Genomic DNA, 14,299 nt, shown 5'->3' with positions numbered 1-14,299 from the left:
AGCCAGTGTCTTCGTTTACATAGTAAATGCGATTACAAAGGCTTATGTACAGTAGATTGCCTTTTCCCTCATAATTTGTAATACTGTATCATACCAGAATATGTCTAAAAACTGTGCACGTTAAAGTTCGTATGGTTCTTGTTTGAACCCTTTACAATGAATGCTGCATATTACCGATCCTGTTCTCATGGTTTAATGTTCTCGAAGTTTTTACAGCTTTCTGCCGAAACTCTTTAAGAACAAGAATTAACAAACCATGTGGGAGCCCTGCTTAGCTAAGTGATGTTGAAAAGACAAAGAAAGGGTAATGTTATTTTCTCCCTGGTGCACTACTTTACTCATCAGTTATCGCTCATTATATGGTATTATACATTATTTCATATTATGATACGATACGATATGATATGATATACATGATATATCATATCATATCATTATAGTATATTACATTATATTACATTACATTATATTATATTATATTATATCATATTATATATTATGTTATGTTATATCATACTATGTTAAATTATATTACGTAATATTATATTCTATTTCACCGTGCATCGGTCCTCAATCTTCAAGCGATGACCAAGGAAGCTCGACGATGAAACAACAGCGGTTCGACATTGGGTCAGGTCACCGTCGTCACCCTGGGCAACCACGGAAGATGGTATGGTGACGTACATCCGCAGCTCCACCGCGGGGGTGGGGAAAGGGAGAATAATATATCGAACCGTTGCCATAGCGACGTATAAACAGCCGTTCGTTGTTGCATCAACATCGTGCAATTCCTCCGCCAGCGCCTCCTTGCAGTGAGTGGTAAATTTTTCATCGTGCCAATATTAATATTTGATCGGGGGAAAGGACTCCCGAGAGTAGCGAAGGACTCGCTAAGAATAGCTTGATTAAACTGAGGAAAGCGTTTGAATTGTGCGATGAAATGCACACAAATCTAATCCCCTTACATGTCATCTATGATGTAAAGCTTCGAAAAAAAGTTAGGCTACAGGTATATTATCAGAGAGCCAATAAGCAGTATGTGGACACACATGATATTTTAAGACTCTGTAAAAACATTTTGTAATACAGAATGTGTAGGAGATTAAAATATCAAATATTATTACCTATACGAGGTAGTTTTGCGAGGCAATTACAGTTGGTATTTTGCAGGGTCGGGAGTTCAGCAGGCGACATTAGAGCATATCACGAGCATCCGGGGTTTTTACATATACAGTGGACTCCTGTTATAACGAAATCCTCGGGACCGGCAGTTTTCTTTCGTTAGATCGGAATGTTGTTATAACTGAACAAATAAACAATAGAAATACATATAGTGGATGACATTGCAGCTCAAATTTTTACTTCGTTATAATCAGAATTTTGTTCTAACCGTGGTTGTTATAATAGGAGTGCACTGTAAAACAGGGAGGTGGGAAGAGAAGAGTGGAATCTCTCCCCACCTCCCTGCTTTAAACGTAAACATTCCGATCGACCACAAAAAGAAAACATTCCAGGACGTCCAGGGTGTCAGTTACACGCACCGCAGAAGAACGCTGATAAATCAACTCATACAAGGTCGGCCACTTACAGCAGCACTAGGCGTCAAACAATGACTAGTCCATGCATTTGTGCTCAGTAATTGCACAGTGACCATTAGTTTTACAACTCTCCAACTTTCAACAGAGAAGTAAAAATAAAGTGTAAGAGCGTTCAGATGTTTGAAGTTTGCCTGTTACAACTACATATGTATCTTTGAAGGTGGAGTTGAATGATATACATTGATGAACAATTTTGCAATACATTATTCAACATGTTGATAGTCTACAGGTAGTCAAATGTGGCTTGATCTGTATCATAGTGTATAGCCGTATTCACATATTTTCTTAATTTACCTAGGGGATAGGTAATAATTATGATATTGACTGGCCTTTCTTTCGGGAGGTACCAGATAAATATTGCCCGCACTGAAAACATATTGCCCTCGTCTTCGACTCGGGCAATATGCTTTCAGTTTGGGCAATATTTTCTGGTACCTCCCTCAGGGCCAGTCAATATTATATAAATATATGATAATCATTATACGAAATGTAAAACCTAAAAAAGGTGAAAAAAAAGACGAGGGGCCACATTAGACGTTACACAGTGAAGTGGACGATGTAAGTTTTGATATACTTAACATGTATACGAAAAATAATAAATGAAATAGATGATTTCGGTACGAGGTTCGTTTGTATACTTGTTCTTTTCAATGTTGCAAAGGGTTCGACCGTGGAACTAATTTACTCCTTTTCACGTTTACCTAAGAAAAAGGGAAATAATGATTTTTTTTTAAATTTCGATAAATTACTTTAAAAGATGATTCTAAAGTTTAACGTGTCGTCAAAACAAGTTAAAATTCGTCACTAATCAAATTCAAATAAGACGAGGTGATGACATCATAACCTCCCGAGTCTCCATTTGACATTTAAAGAAATCGCCATCGATTCCTTTTTGTTTTTGTTTCATTTTTTTCATAAATTCTAACAAGAATTCATGGAATCCGTCGCATTTAATGATTTTATAAGACAGCTTCCAGAATGACTAGAATGTAGTTGTTCAATTTGCAAACTTGCGCAAAAAACATACAAACAAACATGATTTTCATAATTTATGCATAACCCAACGGGAGAGATGTAAAGGGATGACATCATCACTTAAAACGGATTTGAAATGTCATTTGAAATCTTTATTAAATAGTCATTTCGAATTTCATTGGTTATGTTGATTTGTGTACTAGTATATGCGTGTACCTATGTGCGCGTGCTCTGATCAATTTGAACGTGTTTAATTAGTGGTCTGTACTCAATCCCCCCCCCCCCCGTTTTAAAGTGAATTATTGCATAAATATAATCCTCAGTAATCGTTTTTAAATTCCTTATATATATGAAATATGTGAGACATTACATTGCGAAATACACTACTGCATACAGAGAGGTACAATGTATTTCGAACTCTGCAACTATAGCCACCTCTTTGTTATAGATGAGTCCCACTTCAGAGAACTATGGCTGCCATAACTGTTTCTTCTAAAAAATCACAAAAATTTGCAAAAGAAAATGCGTTATTTCCTCTACCGCTGCATACAGACAAATCATAAGAGCAATGTTCCATTTTAATTTAATTCTAATTTAGGTACAGATTTTATTGCTGACATCTATTCATTAGTGAAATTGTGTCGAAAAAAAGAAAATGCTAGCTTCAGAAACAAACGTACTGCACACATACCAGCCAACAGGCACAGACACAGACAGAAAATAATAAAAGTACAAATACTTGATGTACATGTACAATGCATGTGAGTGTGTAATGATGGTAATCAACAAAATCAAATACACACAATAGAATGGCAAACTTAGGACAGTATTAGGGGTAACGTGTCAACACACCTTTTATTAGTTATCTCATCCGGCATATGTCAATTAATTATGGTAAAAATCCACGTAATTGTCACGAAAACAAACAACCTAGCCAAAATGTCAAGGATGGTTTTCTCCTGATTGTGACACACAAATACAAAGAAACATTGATGTAATATTTCTTGCGATTAAAAAAAAATCCTACTGAACAACAGAAATACTTGAGCATGATGACAGTGATCAAAACGGAGAGCAAGCCAATTGCTTTGGGCACTGTGGTGTTTGAGACAACAAAAAAGAAAATGTTCACCATAATACTTTTTGTTTTCTTATTATGTGGGCGATATATACATTTGTACATCAATACCAGTTCATGAAATACCAGAGTTATCTTAAATAATTTACCATAATCATCATTGGTATTAGACCGTACACTGGATTTGCAAAGCAGCATTTCCTTTTTCAGGATATTCATTTTATTTGAAGTAACATGCCCAAGCCAATACAGACCACGAAAATAACACATATGTTGCGGTTCCTCAGATACTTGTGAGCGATAATTGTTCATGTATACTGCTTTACAATGATAATGAATAACTTATCAGTGGGAGCTACGCGACAGAGCATGTGACTGGTATACAGTGTGATTATAACAACCCAGAGAGAGAGAGAGGGGGGGGGGGGGGGGGGGAGGGAGGGAGCAACGGAAGCTGTAACAAATCAATAAAACACCGTCTAATTTACATCACTGGTGTAAATTTTGTATTGTGGTTTGAAATACATAGATTGGGGAGGATTTTGACAAAAGCTCATAAATTCCTATAATGACACCAATTCGCCGATTGAAGCAGATTAGGAGTCACATTGAATGTCATCAAAAATTTATCTACAACCTTGACGGGGGCCGAGCTTCATTTGGACGCAAAAACACAGTCATGTAAGGCAGATCATTGCAACAATAGCATCAACAAAAAGCCATGGCGACAGCCAAGGACATTTTAGCAATTTAATTTTTTGATAATGGTATGTCTAACGTGATTTCTACAAGAATTTAGAGAAACAAAGCAAACTAAAGTGGCATGTTGTGGAACTTCAATAACATAATTAAACGAGTCGACCTAAAGACACTGAATGAGGAAAATATATATATATATATATATATATATATATATATATATATATCAGGGCTCCACACTAACTTTTATTTTTGGTGGCCCAAAGGCAAACATCCGTCCTTTTTTGGTGGCCCGATCAGGCCACCAAAGTCTTCATTTCTGAAATTTTGGTGGCCCGATGTGCGTTGTTGGTGGCCCTGGGCCACCGGGCCACCGTTAGTGTCGAGCTCTGGATATATATATATATATATATATATATATATATATATATATATACAGGTGTGTATATATATATATATATACAAGTGTATATATACATACAATTGTATAGGCCTATATATACATACATGTATGTACAGTTGAACCTCTATTATCCGGCCTCCCTTTATCCGGATCTCTCTATTATCCGGACGCAATCTCGCCGTGATTTTTTTAAAATAATTACGGGAAGAAAGGGGGATTCCCAACTCCTTGAGAACCCCTACCCAAACACACATGAATTACATATTACTTCCAATATGATTAACATACATTGCATCAAATTTCCTTCCAAATTGCTTACCTTCAGACATTTCAACATCCCGAAACTTCCCCAAATGTAACAATGAAAAGGTTGCAGTATACACATTACTACATGTGGTACTACAATGGGCTGCATCAGTACATGTGTATGTATATGTACATGTATAAAGCGTTGAGTCTCCCGTATCCGGCCAAATCCCTTATCCGGATGAGCCCCGGTCCCGACTTGTCCGGATACGAGAGGTTCAACTGTACATAAATGTGAACATATATTTCCATTACATTAAAGCCGTGCAATTATGAATCATCAAAGTGATATATATTTACAAGGACATTGGGAGAAAAAAATATCTACGAGAAATTTTACTACACTGAACTTCTTTTCTGGTGACTAATTTAGGTGAGAAATCAGCTTATGAGGATGCCAGTGCATTAGTTTCTATAGCAACAGAGTAACATGCAGTGTGCAGACTATCTCTCCCTTTCTATCCTTGAAATAACAATATTGAATTAGTAGTACATGTATGTATGTATATGTATATATATATTGAAGAAATGAAGGGGAATAAAATGCATCTTTGGCCTCGATTCAAATTTTCGGCATCCTACGCCTTCTTCAGGAGCTGAAGATTCCAGAAGGTATAGGACGCCAAAAATTTGAGTCGAACAAACTCATGCTTTATTGGCCAAAGATGCATTACCAGTTTGTTTCTTCATTTCTTTTATATATATATATATATATATATATATATATATATATATACATATATATATGTGTGTGTGTACATATATATATATATATCGTCAGTTGAGAATGATAAGGGCGTTAAGTTGCCACTAAACCCATAGTGTTCACGACCACTTAACGCCCTTCTCACTCTCAACAGACGATATATATTATTATTATTATTATTATTATTTATTCGGCAATTCAATATACAATGTACAATACAAGCTGATATAAAATATATATATATATAGTATATATATATATATTAGAAAGGTATTAATAACTTAGGAAGTGAGAAAATGAAATCAAAGAAAGAGAATCAAACAATACTGATATTGAACAATATTGATGCTACTGCGCCACTGATAATTGTAATACACTCTGTGACTTCCTTTCCTTGGTTCTTTCCTCATCCTCCTCCCTCTTATCACTATACACCTAATTCTATCTTTCTGCATTATTTCATCCCTTTTGCATGCTCTCTCCTTCCTTTATTTCCCAATTTTTTACTGCTTTGTTATTTTCATTGTCTCCTATTTATTTGTCATTCATCTCATCTGATAAATCTATCAAGGAGGTTTGATACCTCCCTGCTCTGAACATGCTAAAAACATTTGTAGTTGCTAAACGCACACTGAATTAATCAAGTCGGGGGGGGGGGGGGGGGGGGAGGGTTTCACAAAGAATTTAAGTCCAACTTGAGGTTGACTTAAAAATGCCATGCGTTTCTCTTTCCAGTTTATTTTATGTTTTCAGAATCCACTTCATTTTGTTATCTAAATTTACAGAAATGATATTGTTTTGTCCCTTACTTTATTTTGTTCATCAATGCCTGTATGAAAGAGTCTCCAAAATATTCATTCATATGTGAAAGTTAGAATATTATTGAAGTCACAAAAAGCCTACCGTAATTTTAAGTTGATCTAAGATTTAAGATCGACCTGAATTCTTTTAGAAACACCTCCAGGGTAAAGATGGCTGCATTCCTGGAACTCACTGGTCTTTGCTACACTCTTTGATAGTTGCTCTGGTAGATTTGAAGGGGGAAGACTATTTATGTGATTACATCTTTTTACTATTACTGTACAAGATAAATAGGGAAGCAAAAAGTCATTCACGTGTCCTGTCCACCTTTTTCCACCGCCAAGATTGTCTCACATGTTTTCAGGATTTTCTGTAGAGGGAAGAGAAAATATCCATATACAAAACACGTAATGGCTATATCTCATCAACACACATTGGAAATAGACATCACATTCACTTTGATATAATGTGTCTATTTCCATTTGAATTCCACATGCATGGGGCAAAAGTTTTCTGACATAGAAATTTATGTCAAATCCACAAATCACACATTCTTGAAATTAAGCATGAAATAGTACAATGAAACACAATTTTCAAAATAGTCACATACAGCCGTACTTTCTTTTATTCTATGAGTCGCATTCTATAAGACATTCTATGAGGTCACAATCAACAATTATTTACAACAGCAAATTACACCTGAATTCTGACAACAATGTATTCCCTAAAATTTTCTATCCATCAAAATTGCTGCTATGCATAAGTGCTATCATCATTTTTGAAACATATACATTGTATGAAGATAGCTAAATATGAGGAATAGAAAAAAACAACAACCAAGTACTATTAAACGAACTGTTAAGACAAATTTTGGAGTTATTTCTAATTTTTGAGGCCCCCCCCCCAAAAAAAAAAGGGGTAATTGTTTTTTTTTTTTTACCTTCATGTCAGCAATGCTGGAGCGAGTAACATTGATATTCTCTTCCACTCTTTCTCTTAAGACATGGGCTTTTGTCTGTAGGGAAATGAGAAAAAACATGAGAAAATTCTCCTTTAAATGGTCACAAACACAAACACACACATACACATGCACTAATAAACATGATACTGTATACACAAATATAAAGGGGGAAACAGAACATTTTTTCAGGGTAGGGGTCAAGGTCAATGGTAAAGCTTCAACATCTACATATCATTCAGCAGTAACATGTGCAAGATTTGTGGTTAAATGCACAAAACTGAGGGAGCAAACCTAATCCACAATGTTTGTGTATATCTTTATTGACAAAGTGCTGTTACCATAGCAATGAATTGTTCAACACTGATGAAAGATATGTTTTACATACATGTAAAAAAATGTGCCAAATCTCAAGTAAAATGCTCAAAAATTGAGGAAGCTCATCCACAATATGTTTGTATGATTTTTGAAAAAAAAAAGTTACCATGGCAACACACTGTTTGACATTGACAAAAGAAGAAGCTTGCACAGCTAGATACTATAGTGGCCACATGTGCTAGATTTAAAGTCAAACACTGAATACAAGCCCATTGTTACCTTAATCCACAATATTATTGTATGATTTTCAATAAAAACTGTTACCATGGCAATGCATTGGTCAACATTGATGAAAAATGTGTTTTGCACACCAACATGCGACAGCAGTCCATTAATAGTAACGGTTGCTATAGAGTGTAAATCCCTTTTTGTGCTTCCATTTTTGCACATCACTGAATACTGTGTTCCTTCTTCACTGAGGCAGGTAGCATTCATCCATCCATCCATTCATTCATTCATTCATTCATTGATCTGCTCATCAGTTCTTTAAATCCATTCATACACAAACACATTATCATTGTTGTTGTAAAGAGGACATAGTAAACAAAGTGTGCTGATACAGAACACACACACACACACACACACACAAACACATATATATATATACAAAGACCAGTGGCAATACAGAAATGAACTGTCCATGCTGAACTCTTCCAAATCCCCTAATGGGCTAGAATTACCAAACTGCCCCCGTAGGAAAAAAAAAGAGAAACAACAACAACAACAACAACAACAAACAACAACAACAACACAACACATTGATCTGACAGAAAACACCACAACATACCCCCGGAAACCACTGAATGTTTGAATACAATAACACACTCTCCAATGTTAGCTATTGATTGCACCTTTCTCAATCGTTTCCTGTATGGTACTTGTAATTGGTGTAATTCAACTGCGTCATTAAAAAAAAAAGAAAAAAAAAAGAAGAAAAACCTTCACTCCTGGCAGATGAAGCAAGTCGATGTGACCTGATTAATTAGTTCTACATGAGTGATGTACATGCATGTAGTCAAATTATCCTGCACTGCTCTCTTTGTCTATACATGTACCTACATGTATCTATACCTACTGGGAAATTTATTATCAAATACAAGCTGACGCAACTGTGGACCAGTCAAGGGTATTCTTCAACATGGGACCGTTAGAATTCCCTACGCTCAAACTGATGCAGAAGAGCTTTATCCTTATCTCAATTCATTTATGACCTGCATGCAAGCCAGGTATCTTTTTTCTCTTTTTTTTTTCTGGAAGTGGGAAGTTTGGCAGTACAATTCTTGAGTTTGGCATCCTTGGTCATGAACAAACAAGAGCACCATTTTGTCTTTTCACGTGGAAAGATTGAATGTGTTTTCATTATTGAGGTATTGAATTCACATAATAGACACAAATGTTATTCAGTTTAAAGGCAGCAAACCACATTATCATTTGTGGTATGGTGGAAAGGTAGAACACTTTCTGAGTTGTGTATGTTTCTTACTAATGATCACAACTACTCTAAAAGTCCATTACTTGCATAACTTTCATTAGTGGGAGAAAAAAAAAAGAACCCTGCTGAAAACTGTTTTAAACCTAAAAAAGCTAGCCAGGGGGAGTAAAATGTAGTCTGACAAAGATTCTGCTCTAGGATTGAAGACTCAGGCCCCTTTGGACCCCACAAATATCATTTAAAGTGCTGTTTAAAATCATGACGAAATTTGAAAGCTGATCTGACAGTCACTGCTGTTTGAATCTCAGTGGCTAATCAAAAACTGTTCACCATCACATCATGACATTTTTAATCCCTTCCAAGGTAGAGAAATTTATATGATGAAATTCAAGAAGTGTGATTATTTTGGCCCTTTCTGTGACACAGAGAAACATCGTAATTATGCCATCAGTAATTGATTGATAGTAGACTGAGAATCACATCACCAAATTCATTGACGTTCATTTTTGACAGCACTGTTTGAACAAAATTTTGTGCAGCATTTGAAATTTGACATTTTGTGTGCGCAAGAGCATGGCAGTCATAATTTTTTTTTTTTTTTCAGACAGTGATGCTTGTTTGCCGAGGGTACACAGTCGACTGTAGATCTGGCAATGATATTATGCACCGAGGCCATAGCTAGTTGCCATGCTGTTCCCTTGGGGGTTTTCCTACCTTTCTCATTATGTTTGCACTGGGGCTCCATTTGGATGGTTTTACATACTTTGATTGTGTGAATTCAATCTAAAAGCTCCATGTTTTTTTCCAGAGCACCATGTTTTTTTAAGACAGTAACAGAGCATGCATTCACTCAAGTGACTTGAGCAATGTTAATGTGAATAGTCTCTCCATACATCATACCAGGATAGAGAGATATATTGATGCCTTACTTGTAAAGAAAAAAAAATGTGTTCATCACCAGCAAACAAATCCAAATGATCATAATCTAATCCTAATTCAATGTTTTGTGTTACTAGTCTGTCCGTCCATCTGTCTGTCTGTCTGTCTACCAAATTTGTTTGTCTATACTGCTTTTAAGAAAAGTCTCTATGTCTCTCTTCTTTGTTGAGTTTCCAAGCCCTCCTTTCCTTCAGACTGTTAACTGCGTAAATCTGATCGATTCAATTTTCTCCCCAGGTAGATTTTTTTCTTGACAGGCAGATCTAACTTATCAGTCTTTCCGGCATGCCTTCTTTTCTGTGTGCTTGCACGTTTTGGCACATTTTCACTTCCAATCGTCACTATGCTTGTCTCCTTTTTCATCTCAATAATTCAAAAGACATGTAGCTTCTTACAAAAAGGATAACATGGGTTCGTCCGTAATGATCGTTGAGAGGCTTTCTACTGATGGGAAGCCGTCAGCTGATGCCATTCTAGATGTTCTTTTGCAATGCTTCAAAGGCTGCAGGGTTGTGTTAGATTAACCCGTTGAGGACAGTTTGATTTTGCTATAACACGCTTTTCCCATAGACCCTTGCCCGAGTATACTCGGGACTTGTTCTCAAAAGGTTAAAACCCACTGAAGACGAGTCGGGAGTATACCCTGGGTAAGTGTCTATGGGAAATGCATGCTGCAGCAAAATCAGCCTGCCCTCAACAGGTTAACCCTTAGTGTGCTTTGAGTGGTGACTTGCACAGAAAAACTCATAGCCTTGCAAAGAAAATCTCAAAGCCTTGCACACACTGTTCAAAGTCCCCTAGCATAGAAAGGGTTAACCCGTTGAGGATGAGTCCCGAGTATACTCGGGCAGGCGTCTATGGGAAATGCGTGTTGTAGCAAAATCAGTCCGTCCTCAACGGGTTAACATTACTCACTGTGGCTTCTGCAAAATCTTTTCTTCTCTGTTCTTGATCCATCTCCAAGGAAACAAGTGTCACTGGGAGAATGAAAGAATATATTGATATACCACTTAAAATCAAAAAGGCATATCTTTGGTGAAAACATTATTTTTACCTTTCTCAAAAAAAAAAAAATGTATACAAACACTATTTCAGGAAACAGTGTTTTCTACAAGAACCCATAGCATTAATGGCAAAAAAAGGGGAGTACAAAATACTGCTAAAAAGTAATGGTCAGCATCTCTGTATGACCGATGGTTCACTTTAAACCTACAAGGTTGGTCATTTATACCAATCAATCTTGTCCAGATAGATTTTTTACAAATGCAATGAAGTAATGAGAAGCATGACTGATCTACAACCTTACGCAAGCAAGTTTTATGTATAATGGTTTCTATTTGACAGGGCATGATACATGAATGTGTTTGCAACAATTTACATTTCAAATTCGCAATGTCGGCCATCATTTAGAAGCTATGCTTAACATGGTGGCAATCTGTATCATTTTCTAGCTGTTTTATATATCTGGGGGGCGTTTCATCAACGAGTTCATCGGAGTTTTCACCGACGAATTTGCTATCAGCCAATCAGACCAAGGATTTCATTAGCTTTTGACAGTTGTCAGTATAAATCCTTGCGTCTGATTGGCTGATAGCAAATTCGTCGGTGAAAACTCCGACGAACTCGTTGATGAAACGCCCCCCTGATCTTCTTATCTGATCCCGATTATGAAGTGGAATACTCACCTGGGTTAATACCAGAGTGTTCCAAAGCCTCTTCACAGCTTTGTCTGATCAAAAGAAAGATAAAAAACATATTTGGTGATGACGACTACCGTCAGTGAAGGGATGGTGACACACCCATATCTTTCTTTCTCTACTCTCTCTCCCTATTGATTCATTGGTCTGCCTATCTATATATCTATGCATATATTTAGCTTGTTCTCTGTGTATTCATCCATTCATCTATTGTATCTGTTTATCTAAGTATTATTATCCATCTCATCTTATTCACCTCCTTTATTATTTCTCCCTATGTAGCAGTCACAAATTGGTATGTGTATCACATTATTTCATTCACTTGTGAATTATCTTCATGTAAATCTCTTATCAACCAGGCACACAACACATTCACCTGTTAATCCAACCATACAGTCCATCGCTCAATCCTTTCATCTATCCATCTATCCGACTATCTCTGTACAATTTGACTGTATAATTTGCATACACACACACACAAATACACAAACACACACACACACACACACACACACACACACACACACACGCACACACACACACACACACACGCACACACACACACACATACCTTGAAAAAAAAAAACCACCAAAGCACTATGACAATTAACTATCAATTCTGCTAATGTGTCCCATTCAATTTTGTGGCAAAAATCAATCATCATTCACATTGCCTTTCTATTACCAAGGTTAGATATCACTTCAGACATAAATTACTTCTAATAAATATCTATTTCATTTCAGGCCATCAAGGAAAGCTTCCCATAGATTCTTCCTGTACCAGGGACTCAAAAACATTTTATTACCTTGTAGGGGAAAAAAAAAGCAAACCCAAACTGCAGTTCCGAGATAATAGGCACTGCCATAATGCACACAAGATCAACACTATCATTACTGTCTAGTTCAGTCCTATTTCATTTTTTTTTCCAGATGTTGATGCAAAATAATATAAATCTTTTGCAGGCACTGCAATTGATGAGATACATTTCAGAAAGATTGATTAAATCCACAGATATATTCATATTTCTCCTTTTTCTTTCGCATCAGGCTACTAAATCTTCTTAAGAAGGTGAAAAACACACATATTGTAATGAACTGCACTGTATCATTGAATATATGCTGTACCTCTCCACCCATGTATTACATGAGTGAAGTTTGAAATGTTTGACATACAATGTAAATTGTTGCAGACTCTGAATTGTAACATATGAGTTCGGATTTGTAGAAAGTTACTTACGGGAGGTAGTGAATCACTTTTTTTCCTTTCTAACACTGTAATTTGCTTTAATTTCAGCGTGGTGTGACTAAAGATTCAGATCTTGCTTGCTCATCACAAAAATCAAGCTAAAAAGACATCTAAGAGCTACTAGCACCGGCTTGTCCATCAGCAACTTATCATAGCATGATGGCCAATCCGGTCTCAATTTCCTGTCGAGAGAATATTGGCTGGGTGTTTTCTGTCACCCCCACGCTCATGGAGCCCTATCCACCAAGAATCTACTACACCACATCCCAGCCCACAATCACATTTGCCGGCCGTATCCACGGCAACCTGATGCAGACAGGGCATCTTCCCTGTCTGTATCAGGTTGCCATGGATACCGCCATCGAATCTTCCATGCTCCTCTCATCTCGTAAATCTCCATAGCTATAAATGCCAACTTCTTCTTGCTACATAGCAGAGTCTTTCCTCTCTCCCACCTCCATTTATACACCGAATCACATCATTGTGTTCCCTTGTTGCACATCACACTTTTTTTTTTAAAGAAATATACTGTAAAACCAGAAAAATTCATGGCATGAACCTTTCACAAACTGGAGCCGACAACCTTTTTCATGGCATGAAACTTTCGCGAAATGCCAACCATGAAAATATTATGAGTATACTACATGTACTAGTAAAGCAGCGATTTGTTCAGCATGCACTGCTGGTGAATATAAAACACACAACAAAAGTTAATGCACACTACTGAACACACATAGTATGGAAGTGCAGTTACAATCCTTTTGATCATGTTCTAGGTCTATGAACTGTTACAACAGTGGTACAAGTGAACTTACTTGTACAGCGTACAGCATTGTAATGGCATTCATAACAATGCATTTGGTAGACACAAATTTTTGCGTACATTTTTCTTTCTTAAATCTTGGCTCCACGCCAAGTTTGCAGAAGTTTGGGGCATGCAAAAATTTCTGAACTTACAGTATATATCCAATAATTTGCTTGTTTTCATGAGCAAAAACAATTCCAATACAAAGCATTAAATATGTGTCTTTCACCACAGTGTGAAAGTATATGAGGTTCATATCCATCATTTTGATAATAAGC

At 36.5% G+C, this 14,299-nt stretch overlaps 1 long non-coding RNA gene across 1 annotated transcript; it reads right to left on the bottom strand.

Annotated features, from left to right (window-relative positions):
* Window positions 1–6,497: 6,497 nt before the first annotated feature.
* LOC139723207 (uncharacterized) lies at window positions 6,498–11,255 on the bottom strand. Its single transcript, XR_011710334.1, has 3 exons — window positions 11,189–11,255; window positions 7,507–7,581; window positions 6,498–6,936 (listed from the first exon to the last, which is right to left on the bottom strand). It is a non-coding gene; the product is annotated as an uncharacterized lncRNA (long non-coding RNA).
* Between the last annotated feature and the right edge of the window lie 3,044 nt (window positions 11,256–14,299).

The sequence above is a fragment of the Diadema antillarum genome, unplaced genomic scaffold (assembly GCF_040938485.1).
Source record: "Diadema antillarum isolate AM-2024a unplaced genomic scaffold, OU_Dant_1.0 scf00000183, whole genome shotgun sequence".
Lineage (NCBI taxonomy): Eukaryota > Metazoa > Echinodermata > Echinoidea > Diadematoida > Diadematidae > Diadema > Diadema antillarum.
The sequence above is the reverse complement of the archived record's forward strand: the minus strand, read 5'-3'. Positions and strand labels throughout refer to the sequence as shown.